We start from the raw sequence: 24,040 nt of genomic DNA on the forward strand, positions 1-24,040 counted from the left end.
TGTAGACCAGGCTGGCCTTGAATTCACTGAGATCCCTCTGCCTCTGCCTCCCAAGTTCTGGGATTAAAGGTATGTACCACCAGCTCCCAGGGACCCAGTGCTCTTAGAGTGCACTGAAGGTCCCTCTGTTCCTGCATTCTCCATATTGCTGTAGTTTAGTGCCATGTATGGACATGTGACTGAGTCAGGTAAACCTGAGCCCCCTTTTCATCTGGCCTGAGTAAATTATCCCAACTGACTCTTAGGTGCCTTCCTGAATCCATGTGTAAGTTGTTTCACCATAGGCTTTCATTTTCTCATTTATAGAAAGTGTCAGGTAACAGCATAAACTTGGACGTAACAGTCCTGAGGCTCAAGAAGGTATCCCAAGCCTGGTTCACAGAAGTTCTCAATCAGGGTTAGTAAGAATCCAGGCATGGGGGCTCATGACTGCAATCCCAGTACCTGGGAGGCTGAGAAAAGAAAGCGGCCTTCAGTTCAAGGCCAGCTTTGGATACATAATGAATTCTAGGCCAGCTTGGACTATGAGTAACATTCTGCTTAAACTAAAACTAATTAAGTGAAAAGGAAGAGAAGGGGAGGGAAGAGAAAAGATGTCAGCAAGGGAATTAGTGAGTCTATATCCCCCTAGGGTGGTGGTTAGCTTTTCCAGGGAAAGAGCCATCCTTTGACTCCCCAGTGACCATAATACAATAAATTCCTGAAAATAAAAGATTTATGGAAGGAATGATGAAAGACCAAAGGGGGCAGATAAAATGGTGGTCAAGGGGGATGAGACAGAAAGATCATCTGCATGGCTCCAAATCCTTTTACCACCTGTTGCTTCATGTGTGGTCTCCAGGAAAGAGCCTGGCTTCTCTCTGCTGCCGCTTCCTCCCTGGTCAAGCAGAGCCCCTCTTAGGATGGCTGTAGATGTTAACTAAGACACTGTAGGAAAAGCACTTGACACTCTAAAATAGAAGCTCCATCAAGGCTGTCACTCCAGACAATGTCACTAGTGTTTCTTGTTAGCATTCCCACAGCATGGTCCATCCATTGATGCAATAAGGGGCCTGGAGAGGACAATTTTCTGTGTTTATGGTAAAGTGTGATTTCCGTTTTTGCTACTGCTCATTCTTATATCCCTTAGGAAACACAAAGCCCAGGGAACAGCTTGAAATTTGGGATTAGGCTAACAGCACATGTGATCCGCCATGGAGTTATACACACAGTAAATTCTTCAGCTTCACTGCACTGTGCACAGCTAGAATTTCTCCCAGTGCCATAAAGCAGACACCTCTCTCCCTCCTTGGCTGTTTGCAGCAGGTTAGGAGCAGACTTAATTAAGCCCCTAAACAAGGAAATGACAGCCTCCAAAGGGGATAGAGGGATGCCTGTGTCCAAACCAAATAAAGGAGAAACCATAAATACCAGGGCTTCGAGACATCAACACTGATACTCAAAAGGTTCTTCCTGCTGCTCAACCTGGTTCTTCCATCCCTTGGAGATTTGCCTTTGGGTATTCCCCACAGATCTGAGACTCCAGGACACACGTGAGCACCTGGGGCTTTTCACTTGCCTGCTTCTAAAGAGGTCAAAAGGGTTGGATGAAAAATGTCTGCCTCCAAACTCTGTGAACTGAGCATAGTTCTAGGCTCTGGGGCAAAAAACACACACACACACACTATGCTCACACTACCAGAGATCATTACAGTCCAGTGAGGGAGATAGACATCAATAAAGAACAATACTATGAAGCATAGCTCCAGGGCATGCTGAGACAGCTTGGTAAGTCACCTGCCTAGAGAGACAAGGACTTCTAGTAGAGTCAATAAACCTAATGATGCCAGGAGAAAGCTCAGCCTATGTCACGACCCTGGGAAGGACCTAGGAACATCACAGGAAATGAAAGAAGTCTTGAGCAAATAGTCTAAAACCAAGAAGTCTGATCCCTAGCTGGAAATAGCTACAGGGAGAAGAGAGTCAGATTTGGTTAACAGTGGGGACCTGGTAAGAGCCCTCACTCCAGTAGAAGGCCACACGTCTAAGAATATATAAATGGCACAAATTGGACTTGGTGGGTCTAATAAACAAAAGAGAGGACACAAAATTGGCTGCGTAGGGAGGAGGGATGTATTTGGAAGGGGTTGCAGGAGAGGGATGAATAAGATCAAAATGCATGGTATGACGTTATCAAAGATCTAATAAAAATGAGAGAGAAACAATATTAATATAATGAAATTCATTTCTTTCCAAACCAAAAAGTTTAATTTTAAAGTGTAAAAAAACTTTATGATATTCTTTAGTAATTTTTGCTGAAATGCCAAAAGTGACAGAATAAATAAATAATTACATTTGGAGAAAAAGAAAGTCGAGAGGGAGAAGGTGGCTAGACCATGGTGACACAAAGCTGCCCTAACAAAGACTGTCTTTATGTACCAGCAAGGAGAAGCCGCTGAAACACAGGAACAGGCAGCTGATGTAGCTTGCATTTGAGAAAGACCAGAAGAGAGAGAACATGAAAAGCCAGTACAGGAGGTCTGGCAAGATGTGTGCTGGGATGTTACAGTGTGATAAACTGTGAAAGTGACCACACCCTACTGAGGATCTGATGCAGAGCCTAGACAAGAGAGCAACACTTGATCTGGAACCAGGCACTGTAAACTCTATTCCTCTAAAATAGGAGTTGACAGAGATCCAAAAGACAGAAAACAGGCTGCATAGTCTGTCTGGGCAATGCTAATAACATCTGCATATCCATGCTGCCACATTTAAAAATTAGCTAAGTAACAGTTTTCATAGCACCAGGCATTTTTCATTAGCATCAAGAACAGAAGGGAGGTATGGCCACCTATAATCCTAGCACTAAGGAAGCAAAGACAGGGGTTCCCTGGGGCAAACTAGGAGCTAGTCTAGCTGGAGTCAGTGAGTTTGGCTTCATCAAGAGACCATGACTCAATAAACACAGTGAAAGTAATCAAGAAAAAAAGAGCTGTTGTGAGCCTTCACATGCAAATACACATATATGCATAAACATTTACACATACATACATATCCACACCAGACACCATATGCACACAGCACACATGCACACAACACACACATGTGCAAAAGCAGCAGAGGGTTCAAATTTCATCCTAACCAACTTCTTAGAAAGTGACTATCAATAATGACATCAAACCTGACCCATATGGGTGCACAGAGGGGTTGCATTGCCTTGTAGGGAGAGCTATCAGCTTAGAAGGCAATGAGAGGAAGATTAAATATGGATCACAAGTATAAATTTCCTAGAATTGAGGGGACACATGTATTAGCTCTTCATTAGCAAAATACTCTGCCAATTTGTTCATTGTGGAAAGAAACAGGAGAAAGGTGAAAAGTGCCGTTTGGAACCAGAACATTGTACTCTAACTCCCATATTACCACATTAGAAAACATCATTGTCAGCAGTGTGTGGGGAATACCAACCTCCCAGGAATCAGAAAACAGAACAATGTATTTTCAACTCTCAGATTATAGCTTCATGGAGAAATAAACTTTATGCCGTGAGACAGTAATGTATGTGGCATTCTACATTCTATTCAGTTAAGCTTTGTGATAAAAAATCATTTCTGGTCATGATTCATAAAAATGATTTCCTGACCTGTCGGTCATGACGTACAGTTTGGAAAACACAGGGTTCAATAGTTCTCATGCGAGTCCTTCTGGAAGCCTCGAGAGCACCCTCACGTCTGGAGGCTGTTCCCACACTTCAGTTTCCTTGGCTCCTAATGACTGCAGGCTGTGCCTCACCGCCCCTGCGTCTGTCCTCTTCAGACTCACTTAGTGGTGATGCCTCCTTCCTACTCAGCTTCCGTCTGCCTCGTTTATTGTTTTACTTCCTAGGGGCTTGATTTAAGAGACAGATAGATTTTGATAATTGCTATGGCATGGGGTAGAGGCAGATGGAGATGAAAATTAGCATCTATTGAAAACAATCAATGTTGGGTGGGTGGCTGTTTTTTGCCTTGCACTTATGAGGTAAATAGACCAGTTCCAGACTCTCAAAGCTAAGCAGAAGGTGAGAGTGTGTGGGCATAGCACTCATTCCTCAGGGTGGAGTCTCCATGCATTTGAATTGTGATTTAACAAAATCTGGCCTCTGCCCTGGGCAAAAGAAACTTCCATAGTGATAGGACAAGACTCCATTGCCCGAAGACCAGCAGGAGCAGGTTTCCTTGCTTACCTTCCTGAAGTAGCATACCCTACTCAAAGTACACCCTGGGATGTGACCTATGCACACACCTCAGTGGCAACACAGGTACTTAATTCTGGCAGTTTAGAAACAGCAAGCATCCTTGTTTATGCTAGGCTGTTTGGGGTTTGCTGAGGATACTGAAACCTGCAATAGCTGAGAAACCAGCCCACTGCTGAAGTTAAGTGGGGCAGCTTGTTAGGAACCAGTCTACCATGCTCTGATCAGACCCTACAGCTGTATAGCTAACTGACTACGAATATTGCTCCTAGCTTTGCTACCCTTACTAGAAAAGGAAATTATTAATATCCACAGACTAGTGTTTCCCAGGAATGTGAATGAGAGAGCCCCCAGTACAGTCTTAGCAACATTACAGGCTGTTAAATAAATGCAAGCCAGGTTTATTATTTTTAACACTCAGTACAACATAATTGGGGGTGGGGAGACCTAACTGTTTCTTAGAGGAAAAAAATGTTAATAAATTGGAGCCTGATAACTCCTAGACCAGATTTTTATCTACCAGGCTTTGTGTTATGCTAATGAATAGACACTCCTTAGCTGTGGAGGTTCACCTACTAGCTCTGCAGACACTGTTAGCTGGCTCCTGGCTTTGAAGAGCAAGACCTCCTGACAGCAGTGGCAGCCCCACAGGGACCCAGCCTGTCTCCTCCTAATTTTGTTGGCAGTAGCAAATGTCAGCAGCCTTGCACCAGAGGTCTTAGGAATCTACACATCTTTCCTCCCTCTAGGGCAGTGGTTTTCAACCTTCCTAAAGCTTCGACCCTTTAAGACAGTTTTTCATGGTGTGGTGACCCCCTACCATAAAATTGTTTTCATTGCTATTTCATACTGTAATTTTGCTACTGTTACAAATTATAATGTAAATATATTCAGGATATCTAATATGAGACCCCCTGTGGTTATCTTAATCTACAGGTTGAGAACCAATGTTCTGGGTTTCCCATGTCAACTCCTACCTGCTCAATGGGAAAGAAGCCCCACCCCCATGACTAATATTCCAACTGTACTCTGTTCTCAAGGATCCATGGCACTCAGTGGTACTGTTCCCCAAGGCTTAGCCTGCATCAATGCCTAAAATATCTTATAGTGAAATACTGACTTCTGTAGCATCACAATATTGCAATGTGATTAGAATTCATTGTACATCTTCTAGTGATTTGACTAAAGAAAAAAGTAGTCAGTGGCACTGACTTAGAAGAATCTATTTCAAAATGCATTTTGAAATCTAATATGGATTTTTATCCTGAGAGCACATCTAAATTTTGACTTACCACATTTTGTATGCTCAAAAGTCACATAGAACTAGGGTCTCAGAGGCCTTAGTATACACACAGACACGTATATGTGTGCATGCATATGTATGTACATGAAAGTATGTATACATATATATATAACATACATGAAATTAAATATATTAAATATGTGTGTAAATTGATATATCAACTAATATTTTTGTTGTTGAAATATTTTAGATACAACGGACTGCATAAAACACATTATCTCTATTGGATATTCTTTGACTGGCGGTGACACTACAGTGTCCTGGTCCTTTCACTAGCAAACAAAGACTTCAGTATTTTCTCTTCTCACAGCTGGAGCTGCTGCCAGGGCAACCAGCAAATAGAGAAATAAAAAGAAAGTCGCCGGAACCTTCCCTTTCTCGTCTCTCCAGAGCCCACTTGCTTTGCTCAGCCAGCAGATTCTCCTCCTTCGGCATGACTGTGCTGTGCTTGTCACTGTCTGGGATTATAGCTTCTGGACCATAATGGGAAAGGAAGGAAGAGAACTCATAAGACATCCCATTATTTTCTCTGTCTCTTATAGCTTCTTCCTTCTTGTAGCTCTGACTAGGGGGACAGCTTCTGCCGGGCTGGCTCCCTCGGTGCCTCGTGTACTAGTCCAGGACTCACGTTGCTACTGAGCCCAGGTTAGTGGGCCCAGGAAACTCTGTGTCTAGATCTTGCATGGTGTGGTATGTTGCTTCTTCTGCATGCTGCCTGTCTTCTGTCTGGGGTTTTCAGTTTCATTCAGTGGGAGAAGTCAGATAGAGTGTGCTTACTCCGTCTTTTCTGGGGCCAGATTCCATAGAGGAGCTTTTCAGAGCACTGTATTGTAATCTCTGTGACACCTGGTTATCTGCAAATGGTATTGATAGGAACTTCAGATAGGATTAATTCCCAAACCATGCCAAATACACATTATATTCACAGTCTTTTAATGGAGAAGTCCTGTGTATATGTCAATAAGACACTGTTGACCAACAGGGAAGCAAGATAGGTGGAACTAGGAGTTGAGGAGGATTCTGGGAAAGAGAGACACAGGCAGTCATGATGTAGCCTCCATAGGAATCAGAGGTCCGGACCGTTTTCTCCGGTAAGAGAAATATTTAGATTAACAATTATGGCTTAAATACTTAAGTCAGAGCTAGCCAGTAAGAAACAAGCAAATGGCCAACAGCTTCATAATTAATATAGCCTCCTGTGTGTTCATTTGGGACTGATGTGGCTCTGGAACCAGGCTGGCAAGAAAGGCTGCACTCTACAGTCTTTGAATGGAAAAGAACCACTTTTCACATTAACAGTAATCATAGAGTGATTTTAATGTTTGTCCTAAGCAAAAAATGAGATGAGAAAAATGATTGATTATGTGTGTGCATAGGGCATGTGTATGTGTGTGTACATATATGTGTGTGCACATAGTGTATATACATAATGTGTGTTCACATGTAAGCATATTTATGTGCAGACACATGCATGCATGTGTGTGTGAGAGAGATGTAAATAGCTATTAATTTACATGATAGACTTGGTCACATATGTGTTTAGTTAGGTATTGTACACTGTCTATTTGTTTACTAATTATGTGGAAGAACTGAATAGATGCAGTGAGCTCTATGCAAACACTATTGTTGAGTTCTGAGAAGAACAAATGTTAAGTATCAATGAGGTTGCTCAGTCAGTAAAAGCATTTGCCATGAAACCTTGTGGCTAAGTTCTGTCCCCAAACCCACATAGTGGAAGGAGAGAACTGACTCCTGAAAGTTGACCCATATCGTCCACATGTTTCGTGACACATTTTCATCCACATTAACATGCACACACCATCCACACACACACACACACACACACACACACATACAGAGCAATAACAGTGAATGTAAAAAGAGCAAACTCTAAAATGTTTTGTTTTTTAAACTTATTGATTTTCTTTAATGTTTTCATTTATTCTTTGAGAATTTCATGCAAATTAATTATTTTGGTCATATTCATTCCTCTCTCCCAACTCCTCCCTGAACCTCTCCCGCCTTCCTACTTACCCAGCATCATGGAGAGAGAGAGAGAGAGAGAGAGAGAGAGAGAGAGAGAGAGAGAGAGAGAGACAGAGACAGAGACAGAGACAGAGAGACACAGAGAGAGAGACAGAGTCCATTTTGAGTTGGCCCACTGCTCCTGAGCTTGGATCCTACCTTGGAGTATGGCTGATACATTGTCACTCCATTGAAGAAAACTGATTTTCCCTCTTCCAGTAGCTGTCAATTCCCAATAGACCCCTGATTGGGATAGGACTTCCTGCTTACTTCCCTTCCTCCATGCTGGGATTTTGTCTAGCTTGAACTTTTACAGGTCTTGTGCATGTTGTCACAAGCGCTGTGAGTTCATATGTGTATTTGCGTTGTTGTGTATGTAAAACAACTGTTAACTTGAAACCATCCAACACTTCAGACTAACAATCCTCTGCCCCAACTTTTGCAAAGATGCATGGACCTTGACTACAGGGGTCTGACACCGACATCCCACTTAGGACTGAGCATTCTAAAGCCTCTTATTCTCTGTACATTGACAAGTTGTGAATTTCTGTCTTAATTACTGTCTACTGCAAGAAGCTTCTCTGGTAAGGTCTGATCTATAGGTATAAAAATATGTCATTCGGAGACTTTCTTTTTGTTTTTATGTTAATTTTCTGGAATACAAGAAGTAGATTCTCCCCCAGAGATGCTTATCTACATTTAGGGTCTTGGTTTCATTGACAGTGTCAGCTGTGGCTTCTATCTCATGGAATTGACCTGAAATCTGATTTTCAAACGGTGGTTGGTTATTCCCATACATTCATGTCACTATTGCTCTAGTGGGCATATCTTGTAGGCAGGTTGTTATTGTAGCTCACAGGGTTCATAGCTGGATGACACTGATGATTACTTTTCTATTTTGGTAGCATGTATAATACCTCCCAGAACTATGAATACTAGCCAGTCGGGGTGAACCTTCCAGTTGAGTACCAACTATATTTTTCCATGTTCTCTACCATAAGTATGTGGTGCCTTTAGCAATAGGATCTTATTGTCAAGTTTGGGGGTAATTTGACAACACCTGTGATATTTGGGTGGGGGAAGGTGGTTATTAGAATCCCATTGGCCAATAAGTCAAAAAGATGTAACTATTCCTGAAACTGGTGCTTTTAATTGGTAGCATATGGTACCTAGTGGAAATGTTGTCATGTCATTTTATGGTAATTCCATTTAAACTCCTTTTATATATGTATGTATTTTAGGGAGTTTCTATAGTAGTTTTCCATATGGCTTTTTAAAAAGGCTTTTAGTGTTGATTATTCCTACCCAAGTTCCCTCCTCTACCCTGTCCTCCCATTCCCGCCCTGTTTCATTCTCTTACTCTAATTCCATCCCCTTCCCTTTATAACACTGTATTCTAGTTCCTTTTCCACAGGAGAGCCTCTTCTCCCCTGGTCCCTTTGCAGCTAAATACCAAGGGCATTCTGAATGGAACATAAAAAGTATAAAATCTAGACTCCACATATGAGAGAAAACGTGAAACATCTGTCTTTCTGGGTCTGGGTTACCTCACTCAAGACAATTATTTCTAGCTCCATTCATTTACCTAGAAATTTTGTATTTTCATTTTTATTAACAGTTAACTAATATTCTATTTTATAAATGTACCAAATTTTCATTATCCATCCATCATTTAATGGAAATCTAGTCTGTTTATAATTTCTGGCTATTATGAAAAGAGAAGAAATGAACATGAAAGAACAGATACCTCATAGCAAGATGTAAGCCCTTTGGTTTTGGGTATATACCCAAGAATGTTATGGTATAGCTGATCTTGTGATAGATCTACTTCAGCTGATTTTTTGGTTTTATAACTTGACAAGGCAGTTGAGGATAGTATTTGTGTAGAATCTCTAAGGATCACACAATGGCCCCAAGTTTCCTTTTATGGCAGACAAAAGTTTTGAAATTAAGTGAAGGGTGTATTGCAGTGAAAAAATATCTATTGGCAGTGGATAAACTAATTTCCTAATTAAGTTCCTATTGTCTACTTTACCAAAAGGGAAATGATATACACATCTAAATTATTACAGTGCCAGTCATGACTTAGAGCTGATAATGTCCTGATTAAAATGAACTAAATTCCCAAAACAGTTGTGAAATAATTTAATGGTTAAAAATATTTAACTGTAAGAGTTACTGACACTGGTAACATGGATATTTGCATAGTTGAATATGTCGCACTGAGTGATTTCAATCAGCTGGTTGCTTGTTTTTATAGCCATGACTTACAAGTTGACTATGTGTCTGCAGCATTTTGCTACACTAACAGTTTCAGAATTTGTAAGTCATCTTAGGTTTGCTCTGGGTCAATCAAACTTCAGATATGAAAATCTGAGTAAACTGAACAAATATAGCAAGAGCTAGACACATTGTTGAGGCCTTAAAACAAAGTGTAAGACTTTTTTATCTTATAAATGTTAAAACTACACACACATTTTTTTGAGTGTATAGCCTTGGGCATAGAATTTGGAATCAGAAGCACTGAGTTTTGAGTCTTTGAATTTAATGTAACCCAGACTTCATGGTCTATAATTTGTGATGTGTGTATGTGTGTAGGGGTGCACAGGTGAATATGTGTATGCCTATGCATGTGGAGGGCAGAGGACAGAAAATCTTAGGTGTTCCTTAGGAGTTACCACCCGGCTTGTTGAGATAGCGTCTCTTATTGGCTTAGAACTTGCTGAGCAAGACAGGTTCTTTGTCAGGAAGCCCCAAGGATCTGCTTGTTCCTACTTCCTTAGTATCAGGTTCGCATACTCCATGTATCACCACACCTGGGCAGGGACTGAACTCAGGTCCTAAGGTTTGAGTGGCAAGCACTTAACAGACTGACCTATCTCCTCAGCCATCATCTATAACTTTTAGAAGACAATCAACGTATGTTGAATAATTCTGTTCCAGTATCCAAGATTTAACCGTCTCAAGCCTTGTTAGAATCAAGCATGTGGTGTGGGCTCACGGTCTACATGTGACAGATTTACAGTGACTGATTTACAGTGGGATTACATCTTCCAGTAATCAGAAGCTGAGCATTCTATAGAGTGAAAATACATTTGATACTTCTAAGTTACTGAATGTCATTGGTTAGACTAGTGTACCTTAAATGAGCTCTTTCCTGGATACTTCCATTTTGACAGCATCACCCAACACAAAACCTACTTTATAGTAAAGTGTTAAATAGCTCGTGTACATGCAGATGGGCATCTTTCAGAAGTTATGGGACACACAAAAAAACATCACAATATCCAAAATCTCAGTTATGTCATGTGGCTGCCTGGGAGCTATGACTCACTGTCATTGCCCAAAATCACAGAAAAGGACTACAGTCCTGGAAGTGATCCAAATGAGTAACTCAAAGTGAGGCTTCCACTGGGTGAGTGTAGCTTTGACGCCATTATAAAGCTGAAAGGAATTAGTCATACTGTGCTAAGTTGGGAGCCATTTGTACAAATATGTAACACACAACTAATTGCATGACACAGAAAATGAATTATTTCTAACAGATTGCTATGTATGTCAAATACATGAGTTGGTTCTCTTGTCTATCACATTTAAGAGGAATGGTCACACAGCAGAAAGCTTGTTAGGAACAAGGCAGTATTAGATCATTGGAAGTTGGACTTCTCATGACTCAAAAGCTGAATGAAACCATTTTAATACTTTTAATATTTTCTTGGGTTCTTTTCATCATTATCACTTGCTGAACACTCAGTGTGTGTACCTGAGGATCTATAGAACTTATGCATAATACAATTTTGATTTTTATAGTTTACTTAGAAAAAAGGTAAAATGCATTTTTTAAGGAGAGTCGTTGAAAATAAGAACTATTTGTGTCACTCACCATTGTACCAAAAAGCAGGTAGGCTTCCTCAGTCCTCTTCCAGATCTCCTCTTTCGGATTTGGACCCAATTAGTTTTTTAATTAGTTTATTTTTGAGAATTTCATAGGTAAACACTATATTTATCATTTCTTCTCCCCTTCTGCTTCTTATAGGTCTTCCCATGTCCCCTCCTTCCTTCTCAAATCCATAGTCCCATATTCTTTAATTATTATCATTACACACATGTGTATACATTCACACATATCTTCAGGCATACAACCTGATGAGCTCAATTAGTGTTGCTCATATATATGTGGTTAGGGTTGATCATTTGTGGTTGGATAATTGGGGCTCTTTCCTGGAGAAGACTCTTTCACCTACTCTCAGCAACTATTAATTGTCTATAGCTCTTCTAAATGTAGGCTTTTGTGTGACTTCCCCCATCTGTGCTTGCTTATCAATTGGTATCATCATTGTTCAGGTTTTGTTTAGACAACCATATTGCTGAGGTTTCCTGGATGGAGATCCCCTGTCTTGCAAATGCCCTCTTCTCCTGACTCCTACAATCAATCCTTCTGCCTGCTCTTCTGAGATGTTCTACAAGATTTAAGTGCAGACATTCTGTTGTAAATATATCAAATGGGGTTGGGTACCCCATGGTCAGTTCTTCTCTGGATTTTGACTGGTTGTGTCTTTTTGTAAAGGTTGCTGCTTGACGCATTTCGTTGATGCTCCGTTAATCTCTGGGTATAAGTATTTAGAATGAAATTATCATTTATAGTGGTTTAGGAAGTGGCAGTAGTCATTCTCCTTTGGGGTTCATAGCCTCACCAGCCAAGGGTAGTGGCTAGATTTACAGTACTAGGCATGAGTTCCATCCTATTGAGCAGGACTGTTGTTATCCTATCATGTAAGTGCCACTTACTCTCCTTTTGGGATACCTTGTCATTCTGGTCATTCGGTTTTGTGGGTGTCACAGCTGGGTAAGACATTTCTCTCTTAGCAGCTTATAATGGCTCCTTTTGGGACTATAAGTCCTCCACCCAACATGTGCGGTCTTCAGCAACAATGTCTCAATTTCTAGGAGGCAACTGAGGACAATGACAAAAGAGGGAGCTGTGGTTTTGATGAGATAAAAATTGAGCCATTTTCCTGAATTTCAAACAGGGTTGAATTGCTTCTTGGCATTTTTGCTAAAATCGAGTGTATTATCTGCCCTTATCAGTTTAATATCTAATGGGGTTGAGTCTTTGATTTGAGTGAGCAGAAAATAAAGTGGCAACATCATAATTCCAAAGTGGTTTAGGAAGTCCTTGATCACTCTAGCAATGATTAATATCATCTGTTAAGCACCTTTTCAGAGCCAAGTCCATTGCCAAGTATTTCCACGTAATCCACAAAATAAGTATTTCCGTGTTACCTTGGTGACCAATGAGGTTCAGTAATACTTGGTAACTTAAAAAAAAAAGAAAGAAAGAAAGCAGGTGACAATTTGAACCCGCAGATGAGCATGGTGGCACACTCCTATATCTCCAGTTATTCATAAGGCAGGAGGGGCAGGAGAATTTTTCTTGAGTCCCATGAGTTCAAGACCAGTAAAGGCAACATAGCAGGGCCTACCTAGCTCTAGTTAGCTGGCTTCAGCAAGCAATTGCACAATAAAACAGACCCAGGATCACTTTTGATATGATCTTTGTTAAAGAAAATTCAAATGTAAACAAGGCCTCAAGACTCTTAGTAGACCAAGCATGCTCAGCTCAAACTTGCTGAATTTTGTTGTTGGCTCTGTTGTTGGTTTTGTTGGATTGAACCTAGGGCTTTGAACATGGTAAGCATGAGTTCTACCATAGAGCTACACTCTTGGCCACAACCTTGATTACTTACACAAGAATAAGTAAAACTCAAGTTGGTCTATTCCTTATAAATGCTTATAAGAAAAACAGAAACAGAACTTAGACTCAATGAATCAGAAGCAACAAACAAACTCATAATTATATAACTAGGGACTTTCCAATGAGGTAGATTAATTACAACAACTATATGACTATAACCAAAGATTTTCTGTTTTACTTCTGTGTTTGTCCTGAAAAATATTCAACTGACATTCTCTTCTAGGAACTTCTGAGCCACTTCTAGTTTGGGCCTGTCCAATCCATGATGACTCACTGATCAAATTAGCTTTATCAGGCCTTACTTTATCTCTTTATCATTCTTTATTCACCCCAAGAATATGAGCTACCATAGAGTGTAAATGTCTATTCTTTTTGGTCGTCTTTCTTATTATCCGTTTCACAATAGATCTGTGCATGGCACTAGAACCCTTAAGTTTCCTGACTTTTATATCTAGCAAAAATTATTAATTATCACAGATCTCCTCTCAACAGCATTCCAAAGCAGTGGTCTCAACCATAATTAACAAAATACCTGTTTGACATGTCTGTCACAGCACCTTGTTTATGACTATAAATAGCCCATAGATACCATAGTTTAATTATTTGCTTCTGTTTGGGTTTTCTATGATATGTTTTGAGACTTAAATGAGAAGACCATTCATCCATTTAAGTCAGCATCCTATACACAGCCTACACACACAATGAACACCAGTGAGAAGGTTTGTTGAGGTGAACAAAAAGCTATGTACTTTTATTAAAACCTATTTGACTCCCAAGTGTCACCACAGATTATTGCTTGATAATGAAAATAGCTAACGTTTATTGAGCACTGTTTCTGTCCCATGTTCTAAGGCCGACAGTTCACTTATACTGATTCAGTCAAAATAACAACTTCATGTGATGAGAAAGTCCCCAGTTTACAGTGATGGTGTTGAAATTCGGAGTCAGCACAAGTTATTTGTATAAGGTCACAGGACCCGACCCAACTATTCTAACCCATAAAACTACACTTTGAACCACTACATTAGCTGTTCATGAAAAATTCACATAAGGGATTGGCAAAATACTCAGTGGGTAAAAGAGCCTTGAAGCCTGACAACCTTAGTTTGGGCCCTGGAAGGAGAAAATGTAATTGAAAAGTGTCATGCTTAGGAATATACATGTTCCCACCTGTAATAATGAATAAATAAAAAAAACTTAAAAGAAAAAATTCATAAAATAAATATAACATACTTATAAAATAGCTATAATCTCATATTACACCTACATGAATATTACTGTACCACTTCCCAATATAGATATATAAGAACTATGTCAGGTGATGTTTGAATTTTATTTCAAAACATTTTCAGGTAATCATTAAGTATATCTCATTGTTCTTTCAGTGCGTGTTTGAGTGTGTGTGTGTGTGTGTGTGTGTATGACACACATACACGAATGAGAAGAGCATTAGTGTCTTAGAGACAAATCTTCATTTTCCAGTTCATCTCATCACAGGCTCTATCCTGTGTGTCAGTGAGGTACAGGGACAATTAACACTATCCCCTAACAGTACTCACAGCCTAGCAGAGAAACAGCTCTAGAGAGTCAAGTGACACCTGCCTGGGCGAATGAGATTTGCCTAAGAGAATCTTGCACAGTGAAGAAGAATCATCCGGAAAGGGAATGAACAAATAGGTTTTAATAAAAGTATCACAGGAGAAACAGGAATATATAAATCCAGGCCTTAAGAGACATGACTGCTAATTTTAAAATCCTCAGAATATGTCTTTTATCTCTCTCTCTCAAGATGGCCTCAGATCCTTCCAAACAGAACACCAGCAAGTCTGGGAACATCAGAGTTCCAGGCACTAAGTCGACCACTGTAAATATCCTTCTACACAACACATGGAACTATTCATCTATTTGTTTATTGTTTTAATGCCGTGATTGATCATGGCCATTGAAGGGGATCATGAGGTTCTGAGAATTTCGGCACACCTTTTAGATACCCTGAGGGTCCGCCCTCTGAAATCAATGAAATGCCTTGTGAGCATATTCTTTCAGAAATGTGAACTTCAAGAACAGGCATGTAATTTCCCTCAATTTCCTATGGAAGGCATTATTCAAATGTCTTCAAGTGACAGATGGTCTAATAATTTGCAAAAACGTGCTCCTTGCACTCTGAGGTCAGTCATGTTTTACTCAAAAGTTTATACTCACACAAGTGCCATCTGGAGCCCACATCCTCTGTCTTAAGCTTCAAATAAATCCTGTTTTACCTCAGAAATGTTTGCCAAGAGTCTGACTGCTGGAGAAAAGCTAATTTCTCTCTCCTCTCTGGGCATATCATTGCAATATATGTAACATAGTAGACATGTAATAAATGATTGTCCCCTAAGATGCGTTAGGATGCTACAAAAATTGCTGTTGGGAGAGACAAAGACTGGGTAACCTAAGCTGCAGGTTTTCTCAGGAGAGAGGGAGGAGTGAATCCGCCAAGAGACAGCGTCCTTCCTTCCTTCCTTCCTTCCTTCCTTCCTTCCTTCCTTCCTCCTTTCTTTCTTTCTTTCTTTCTTCTCTTCCCCTCCCTCCCTCCCTCCCTCCCTCTCTCCCTCCTTTCTTCCTCCCTCCCTCCTTCCTTTCCTTTCTTTTTCTTTCTGACTGGAACATCCTAATCCACATAAAAGTTCCCCACATGGCATGTGACTCAATACCACAGCAGTTTCTTCACCAAACACTTTCCAACTGGAAATTTGGAATTTGTCAGTCTGAGACACACTGTGATCTGATGGTGTATCTGAATAGCAAAACAAAACAAAACCCCAAAGAGACAAATGAGTGGGGTTCAAGAAACTGCCTAGTGGGTACAACACTTGCATGCAAAGATAAGGAACTAAGTTCAGATCCCCAGGATCCATGTAAAGCAGGACATAGCAACATATTGTCTGCAACCCCAGAACACTAAGGTGAGATGAGAGCCTGAAATGGGAGAATCCCCTAAAGCCTGTCGACCAGCTAGGTGAGCCTAGGCGATGGCTCAAACTGTCTCAAAGGAGGTGAAAGGAGAAAACCCACATCTGTTATCTATCCTCTCCTCTGATTGCCTTCTGTCTTTTGTGGCATATCTCCACATTCACACACACACACACACACACACACACACACACACACACACACACACACACTGGGAGAAGGGATAGGGAGTGGGAGTGGGGAGGTGGATGTTTGAAGAGGAATGTTTGGACCCTGAAGGCCTTGTGTAACTATTTTGTTCTTCATGAAGCCTGAGCATACTTTTGGTGGACTTAACCCCACAGCTTGGTGGTGTGTTTGTGGCTACCACTTTGCAAAGGGAGAATAAGGACCTCAGTGTATATATGCTTTCTCTCTGGGTCAAATAATTTCAGGTGATACACAAGCCATGTTCTGGATCTAATGTATGCTGGGAAAATGCCTTAAATTTTTCAGTCAAAGTAAAGAAATGAAGCTAACATAGTTGTCGTGTGTGTGTGTGTGTGTGTGTGTACAGCATGAGGGCACCTACATGTGAATGCACTTGTGCGCTCACACACGCATGCAGCTACTGCTACCAATGCTCTGAGCAGTAGATGCTTGCCAGGACCGGAAGTGAGCCACTCCTGTACTTCCTTAAAAGCAGGAAGTACCCCTTCCTCTTTAAACAGGAGTGTTAACACTGGCCGGACTCTTTCTCAAGTTTGATTCATAGTCTTTTAAGTCAATTCCTGGTAGGAGGTGAGTCCGACACGTGGTTTTCTTTTCCAGAACCAGGGAAATGAGTAACTCCTAAGTCTTGGGCCAAGAGGAACACCTAGGCCTTTAGCAAGTTTTTCACGTTCTGAGAGGAAAAGTTATAAATATGACATCAAGTCACCCAGAGTTGTGTAATGTAGCAACAACATTTTACCTTAACTTTAAAAACACCTATTCTATTTATTAAAAATCATAATAATGATAATTAACAGTCTAAAGAATGCATTTTCTTATTAAAATATAGAACTACTTTTTCTTGCACGTTTAATTTCTAGATATTTTCAAAATCATTTTACACAGGGGCCACTTATTAATTCACAGAATCTCATGACAGACAGTGAACGGAGTCAACCCAGAACATACATCAGCACTACTCATAGGGAAGGACCCACCAGAAAGACCCAACTTTGAGTCTTGGTTCTCCCTGAAGAAAGTGGCCTGTGAGCAATACAATATGTAAATTAATGTGACAGCATTTACTGAGAACCTGTTTCATAACAAGGTAATCATTAAGTCCTTTACAACTGTTAATTTCAAGTTCTCCTTACAAACCCCCTTCCTGCCTTTCACAGAACAGGATCCAGTGGCAGCTGAGTTCAGAAAAGGAACTTGCTCTAGCCCGTATTCTTCTTCCCCACTGTGTCCTTATCATCTCCAGACACTGGAGACTGGTCCCCTAAAGTCTTGCTTCTTCCTGCTCTTGGCTTGAGGCTCCCTACCAACAGTCACTTCTCCTTGTCCTTCACATCTCCCCTTAAATGTCCCTACTTCAAGACTAGTGTTCCTGACACATGCTCTCTTGACAAAGCAAGCTCCATAGTCAGAGTGGAGATTGGTTATTTTCACAGCTCAGTTCTGCATTTGCTTTCCTGTCCTTGGCCGAGGCTCCACCAGGCCCTGCATCTATAGGTCTCACATTCTGTGGTGTGAAGGGCTGATTTGTGAGGGCCATACCATCCTAATCTCTTAACATCGATATGCCAACTTCTATCTGCTCATTTCTAACCCATGGTGTTCAAAGTGACAATGAACAAGGGACAAGAGTTCAACTGCAGTATGAGATTTACTTGGAAAAAGGGGAACTCTGATAGCAGCATTATATGTAATAATAGCTAGATCCTAGAAGCAACCTAGATGCCCCACAACTGAAGAGTGGATAGAGAAAATGTGGTACATTTACATAATGGAGTACTATTCAGTGAGAAAAAATGAAATCTTGAAATTTGCAGGCAAACGATGGCACTAGAAGAAACCATCCTGAGTGAGGCAACCCAGTCACAAAAAGACAAACATTGTATGTACTCACTCATGTATGGATTTTAGGCCTGAAATATGGGAGTGCCAGCTTACAATCCCCAGCCAGAGAGTCTGGGAAACAGGGAGGATGCTAAGAGAGATATGCACGGTAACCCAGAAAAGGGGAACAGGAGCATGGGGGATTGGGAGCATGGGGGGGAAGAAAAGGGGGACTGGGAGAAAGAGAAGGTATGAAGAGGAGGGGAGAGGAGGACATGGGGGAGCAGGATAGTTGAGTAGGAGGAAGAATAGAGGAGAAAAGAATGAGAGATACCATAATAGAAGGAGCCATTATAGGTTTGAAGAGAGATCTGGTACTAGTGAGATGTCCAAAGGCCTACAAGGATGACACCAGCTGGCAATCTAACCAGTACTGGAGAGGCTACCTTAAATGCCTTTCCCTTATAATGAGATTAACGACTTCCTTGTATGCTATCTTGGAGCCTTCACCCAGTGGATGAAGGAAGCAGAGGCAGACACCAACAGCTAAACACCAAACTGGACTCCTAGAACCAAGCTGCAAAGAGGGAGGAGTGATGATCAAAGGGGTTATGACTTGGTGGATAAAACCCACAGAAGCAGCTGACCTGAACAAGGGGGAGCTCATAGAATCCAGACTGATAGCAGAAGGCCAACATGGGACTCACCCTGACTCCCTGAACTTGGGTGTCAGTGAGGAGGCCTCAGCACATTTTGGGAGCCTCAGGAAATATATCAGCATTAAGCCCTGTCATCCAGATGGACTTTGGGAGCCCACTCCACTTGGAGGGATGCTGTCTCCGCCTAGGCCCTCCCCCAGATCATATGATAGACTTTTCTGATCCCCCGTGAAAGGCATCACCATCCTTGGAGAGTGGAGTGGGGATTGTAAGAGGGATTGGGGGGGGCTGAAGGGGGGTGTGAGAGGACAGGAGGGAGAGGGAGATGGGATTGACATGTGAAGCAAAATTGTTTCTAATTTAAATTAAATAAAAAAATTTTTAAAAGATACACACGGAAAAAAAAAAGAAAAGAAAAAGGGGAACTCTGGAAGATTCTTCCATCTTGTGATATTTGGACCGGACTCTTTAGTCTACCCAAGTCTACCAAGTCTACCCAACAACACTTTTACCAAGTGAATATGCAGACTTCTGTGGAAGGGATGTGCCTACCTTCCAATTGAAACAATACAAAACTCCAAGCTCAGGGGACTACTACCAAATAAAGAATGTGTGCAGGAACGGTTTAAGTGGTCATTATTACTATTATTGTTGTTGTTGTCTTGATAATGTCTCATTATTGGCCTTGAACTCATGACCCTCTTGCTTCAGCCTCCTGAGTTCTTGAATTCCAGATGCACACTTGTGAATTTCCTTGGCTGGGATAAGTGACTGCTAAAGTGTGTGTTGTTCTAAGGTACACCAATTACACATACTTCCTTTAGAAAGGGTAATATCCCTTCAAATTCCACAGTTAAAGGAAATTCTGCCACAAGCCCTGCCTTGGAATTTCACAATGCATATTAGCCCATTAGAGAAGCCAAAGGTCATGGAAGGGAGATTTGTGGGAAGGGGGGGGTTGGCTGTTGCACATCTCTCTAAGTTTACTTTGCATGTTTAGCTGTAGAATGCTGTCTTAGATTAGGCAGCACCAAAAGCAAATCTTGAGATAAGGATTTAACATAAGCAGTTTTGTTTAGAAGGTGAATGTATAAGAAGTATTAGCAGGGGAGATGGGAAGCTAGGCTGGAAATAGAAACCAACTCAAGTTGCATAAAGGAGCTGATTTAAATCTTTGGACACCCAGTACTGTACTGGGGACTGTGTTGATGAATGTGCTTCACAGATGTCTCGGAGCAAGAAGTTTGTTACTTATCCACTAATGTTCAGCAGCCATAGTAAATAGGCAGCCTCTCCTGGGGGAAAGGAACAAACTCTATGGTCTTCCCAGCATACCTGAGCATCACCTCAGCTTTGATGGTCACAGCAAGTGCTTGCCATGGTGCTTTGGAGTCATTGTGCAGGAGCACTGAAAGTGTCCATGGGAGAGTGACATGTTAATCTGGGAGGCTGCTGTCACTTCACTTTTTTTCTATTTCAGACAGGAATCACAGAAAGGCCTGGTAAAGTAGTATTTGAGGAACAAAAATTGGAGAACAGAATGCCCAAAGCATCTGGGCAGTCTTCTGAATTCTAAAAAGCTCTGATTTAGCTTGACACACAGAGACAACATTATTCTATAGCTGGTAAAACTCCAAAAGGAATTCCCATAAATGCCACCAAATACCAAGCAAATAAACTTCAGGCTCAGCAGAAATAGCCTTGGAAAATTGTAATGTGTGGGGTGCTGCCACACGAAAGAGGCTTCAAAACTCCAGATGTAGTTGGGCTCTAATTTTGTCTGTCTGTGTAACATTATTAATCTCTCCTCAGTCATGGGCAGAGGATGGTACCCTAACTGATCCCCTGGGGATGATTAGCACAGGATGTAACTTAGAAAGCATAAGCATAAAGGCTATGAGGACCCTTTCCTAGCAAAGCTACGCTCTGCTAAAGTCCAATAATATTGCCCCTGTAGAGGAAAACAAAACACAACAACTGTAGAGAGTGGTAAGCATGACCTCTTGAAAAGAGTAATGATGAGGGAAGAACTACGGGAGAATGATGTCAGGCAGAGTGATCCAGAATGACATCTTGGAGGAAGAAAAATACTAACTGATCCCACCTTGATAGGATGAAACAGGAGAAAGGGTATTCTGGGTGTGTGTGGGGGGAATGAGTGCAAAGACACCCCCACGAAGAGAACACAACTGGGATAGTTCAGGAACAGAAGAAGGGGTGTGAAATATCAAGACAAAAGGCAGTCTGTGATTAGGTAAAGTTAGGAAAGGAAGGCTGCAGTCAGAAGTTGTCAGTGTGTGTGTGTGTGTGTGTGTGTGTGTGTGTGTGTTTGTGTGTGTGTGTGTGTGTATGTAGCCAACCTTAGATGCCATTCCTCTTGTTCCATTTATGTTCTTCATCTAGAGTCTTTTACTATCTAGGCTGGCTGGCTAGGGAGCCCAAGAGCTCCACCAGTTCCATCCTCCCCAGAACTGGGATTGATGACAAGTGTGCTCCATCACTACAATCTGCTTCTTTAATAGAGGTAGAAATTTAATATATTCTTTCCCAAATTTCTTGTTTTCTAAGGAAGCAGCTTCCCAAACCCAGCAAATCACACTCAGGGAACATCCTTCTGGAGGTGGCTCAGAAATCCAGGCTCGTGAAGCCACCTCCAGAAGGATGTTCCCTGAAATATTTCTGGAAGACCAGGCCAGGAGGGCTCATCCTGTTCTTTGACATTTCTTCCTAATATCTCAAGCCATCTCACAAACTGAAACCAGTCCTTACAAACTATATGTCAACCTTCCCTTCAAAGAATCTCCAGTTCCAGTTCCAAAAGCCAATAGCTTCAGGAAACAGGACATATCCTTGATATGAACTTGTCTTGTTGGAAGGAGCTGGGCTCAGTGTCTCTATAGAGACACTTCTGATGTATAGATTCAACCCAGCCAATGCAAACACTCCAAGGACTGTCAGCACCTAAAGGTAGGATTCCCATGATGCAGCTACGACATATTGCTTTGTGCCATGGGGATGGCTGTAATAGATCAGTTTTAAGAATGCATTATCCATGAATGGCAAATACTGTTTGTTCTATAGTATCTAGCAAGGTCAAGTTCAGGAGCAGAAAGGGGAAGAGCCCTACCCTTGGCCTGAAATCATAACAGAGGTGTCTATCCTCCATGGAAACATTACACAGGAGCCTGGATAAATATCAGTTCTGTTATGCAGCTATTGCACACCTGCTATATGTTCCCTAGGAAGGAGTAATTTACAGGTCCCAGGTGCCAATTACAATGACCCCTTGAAAAGGAAAGGCATATTTGACTACCTAATAATTTCAGGCACATTGAGATCAGTGTTAGAAGATACATTCAAATTGGGAACTTCAGGAGCGCAGAAAGAGAAGTCAATTTCTCATTGGCAGCTCATTGAGAGCAGCTAATTGATTATACAGATATATATGGTATTCTGCATCCTTTATCTCACAAATTAATAGGCTTCCACACATTTCTCTTAGGAAGTATGTGAGGACCTGGGGGCATAGCATAGTGTAATTGGCAAAGTGCTGTCTGATTCCTCTTCTACACAGCTGAGGCTCAATAGAGCCTGAATATGCTATTTTTACTTTTAGGGTAGTTATCTACAGCAACATCTATTGTGGCCAGAGTAGCCACTGTTGATGTTGTGAACTGTCAGCCATCTACTTAGAAGGCAGCTGAAGGCATTAAAGTGTAGGACCCTGTAGGTGCTAGGTATTTCTCTGCTTCAAAATTCCCTTTAAAATAAAACCTTAAAAGCTTATCACAGGATTGTTATAAATTGTAATATATAATATAGGATTGATACAAATCATTCTGAAAATAACAGTCTAGCAAAGAGCAGGTAAAAGTCAGAGCCCAGAGTGATGGTTTTGCTTGGCCTGCATCCTTTTTTTTTTTTTTTGGATGCCAGTTCTCTGGCTTGTTCTGTAATCCCTTGATCTACCTGGACTGCATGGAGCTGACTCTACCCTAGGACAAGGGATCTCAAAGCCCCCATGAGCAAATCTCTTGCCTGGGACTTCTGTTGAAGCTACTGAAAGATGTTCTCATCTCCTGGGCTCTGGAAGACAGGATCTGTAAGTCTGAAGATCAGAGACAGGAACAAATGCCAGTTTTCTAGGAGTAGGAAGTGAGGGGTTCCAGGGACCCTTTAAAGACCCAAATCCAGCCCTATCTGGAGCTCTTAACCGTTGCTTCTACACATGAGCAAGCGTGTTCCTTTCCCTTGTGTTCACTTTAGACTGGAAATCTGTTGCTTGCAAGTGGAATCATATTGACTAGCCACTCAAAAGGAACCATTTCAGTGTGTGTACTCTATCTTGTCAGCTTTCTTTTTGTCATTCTCTCTGCTTGTTTTTTGAATGAGTGATGGTCTTAATCAACACATTGTGTTTCTTTCCTTCCGCGCTGATCTTACATGTACTGTAGGTGCTGAGCTTCTAGTCCTTGTGCAGAAGAACAAGACTGCTGCCTCTCACTAATCCCCCTGCCTCCCTCCTTCGGTCCCAACAGCAGGTATTCCAGAAGAACAGAAACCCCCATGGCTCCGCCCATTGTTCCTTCCTCCCACAGTGTCCTGTACCAGTGGGCTGGAGACCTTCAGCTTTCATAGAAACTTTGGCCTGAGGTCAGCTTGGATGCCTGCCTGATCGTTCAAAGCTCTTTCCGTTTAAGGTCTCCAAACACAGCATTTTCCATAAACATCTTTTTTTCTTTTCTTTTTCTAAGTAGAAAGAAATTCAAAGATGGGCAAATCATGCATTAGTGATAATCCAGAGACACACAGCACAAGGAGGCAATTGACTTCCAAATGACCGTTTGGAGTTCTACTGAAGATTTAAACTGCTGTAATAACATGGGGAAATGTTAGTCGTGAGTCTTAAGACTTCTGAGGTGAAGCGCCCTTTGCTTTATGGTTAGCATGGTGAAATAGCGTAGGCTACAGAACATTTGCTACCAATTACAGCACTTGCTCAGTGTGCTTATAGCACAAAAATAGCATCAAGATTTGTTTTTCTGATCTCTCCCCAGGATTTGTGAATTATTTGCTTTTATTACCTTATAGATAAA

At 41.3% G+C, this 24,040-nt stretch overlaps 1 long non-coding RNA gene and 1 pseudogene across 2 annotated transcripts in view; both read left to right on the forward strand.

Annotated features, from left to right (window-relative positions):
• The window catches only part of LOC106021214, a 293,439-nt gene that overhangs the window by 216,870 nt on the left and 52,529 nt on the right, over nt 1-24,040 (forward strand). The gene's annotated exons all lie outside the window — the stretch shown is intronic.
• On the forward strand, nt 12,578-12,692 carry LOC121137389 (annotated as a pseudogene).

Source organism: Mesocricetus auratus, unplaced genomic scaffold (assembly GCF_017639785.1).
Source record: "Mesocricetus auratus isolate SY011 unplaced genomic scaffold, BCM_Maur_2.0 Super-Scaffold_100676, whole genome shotgun sequence".
In the NCBI taxonomy this organism is placed as follows: Eukaryota; Metazoa; Chordata; class Mammalia; order Rodentia; family Cricetidae; genus Mesocricetus; species Mesocricetus auratus.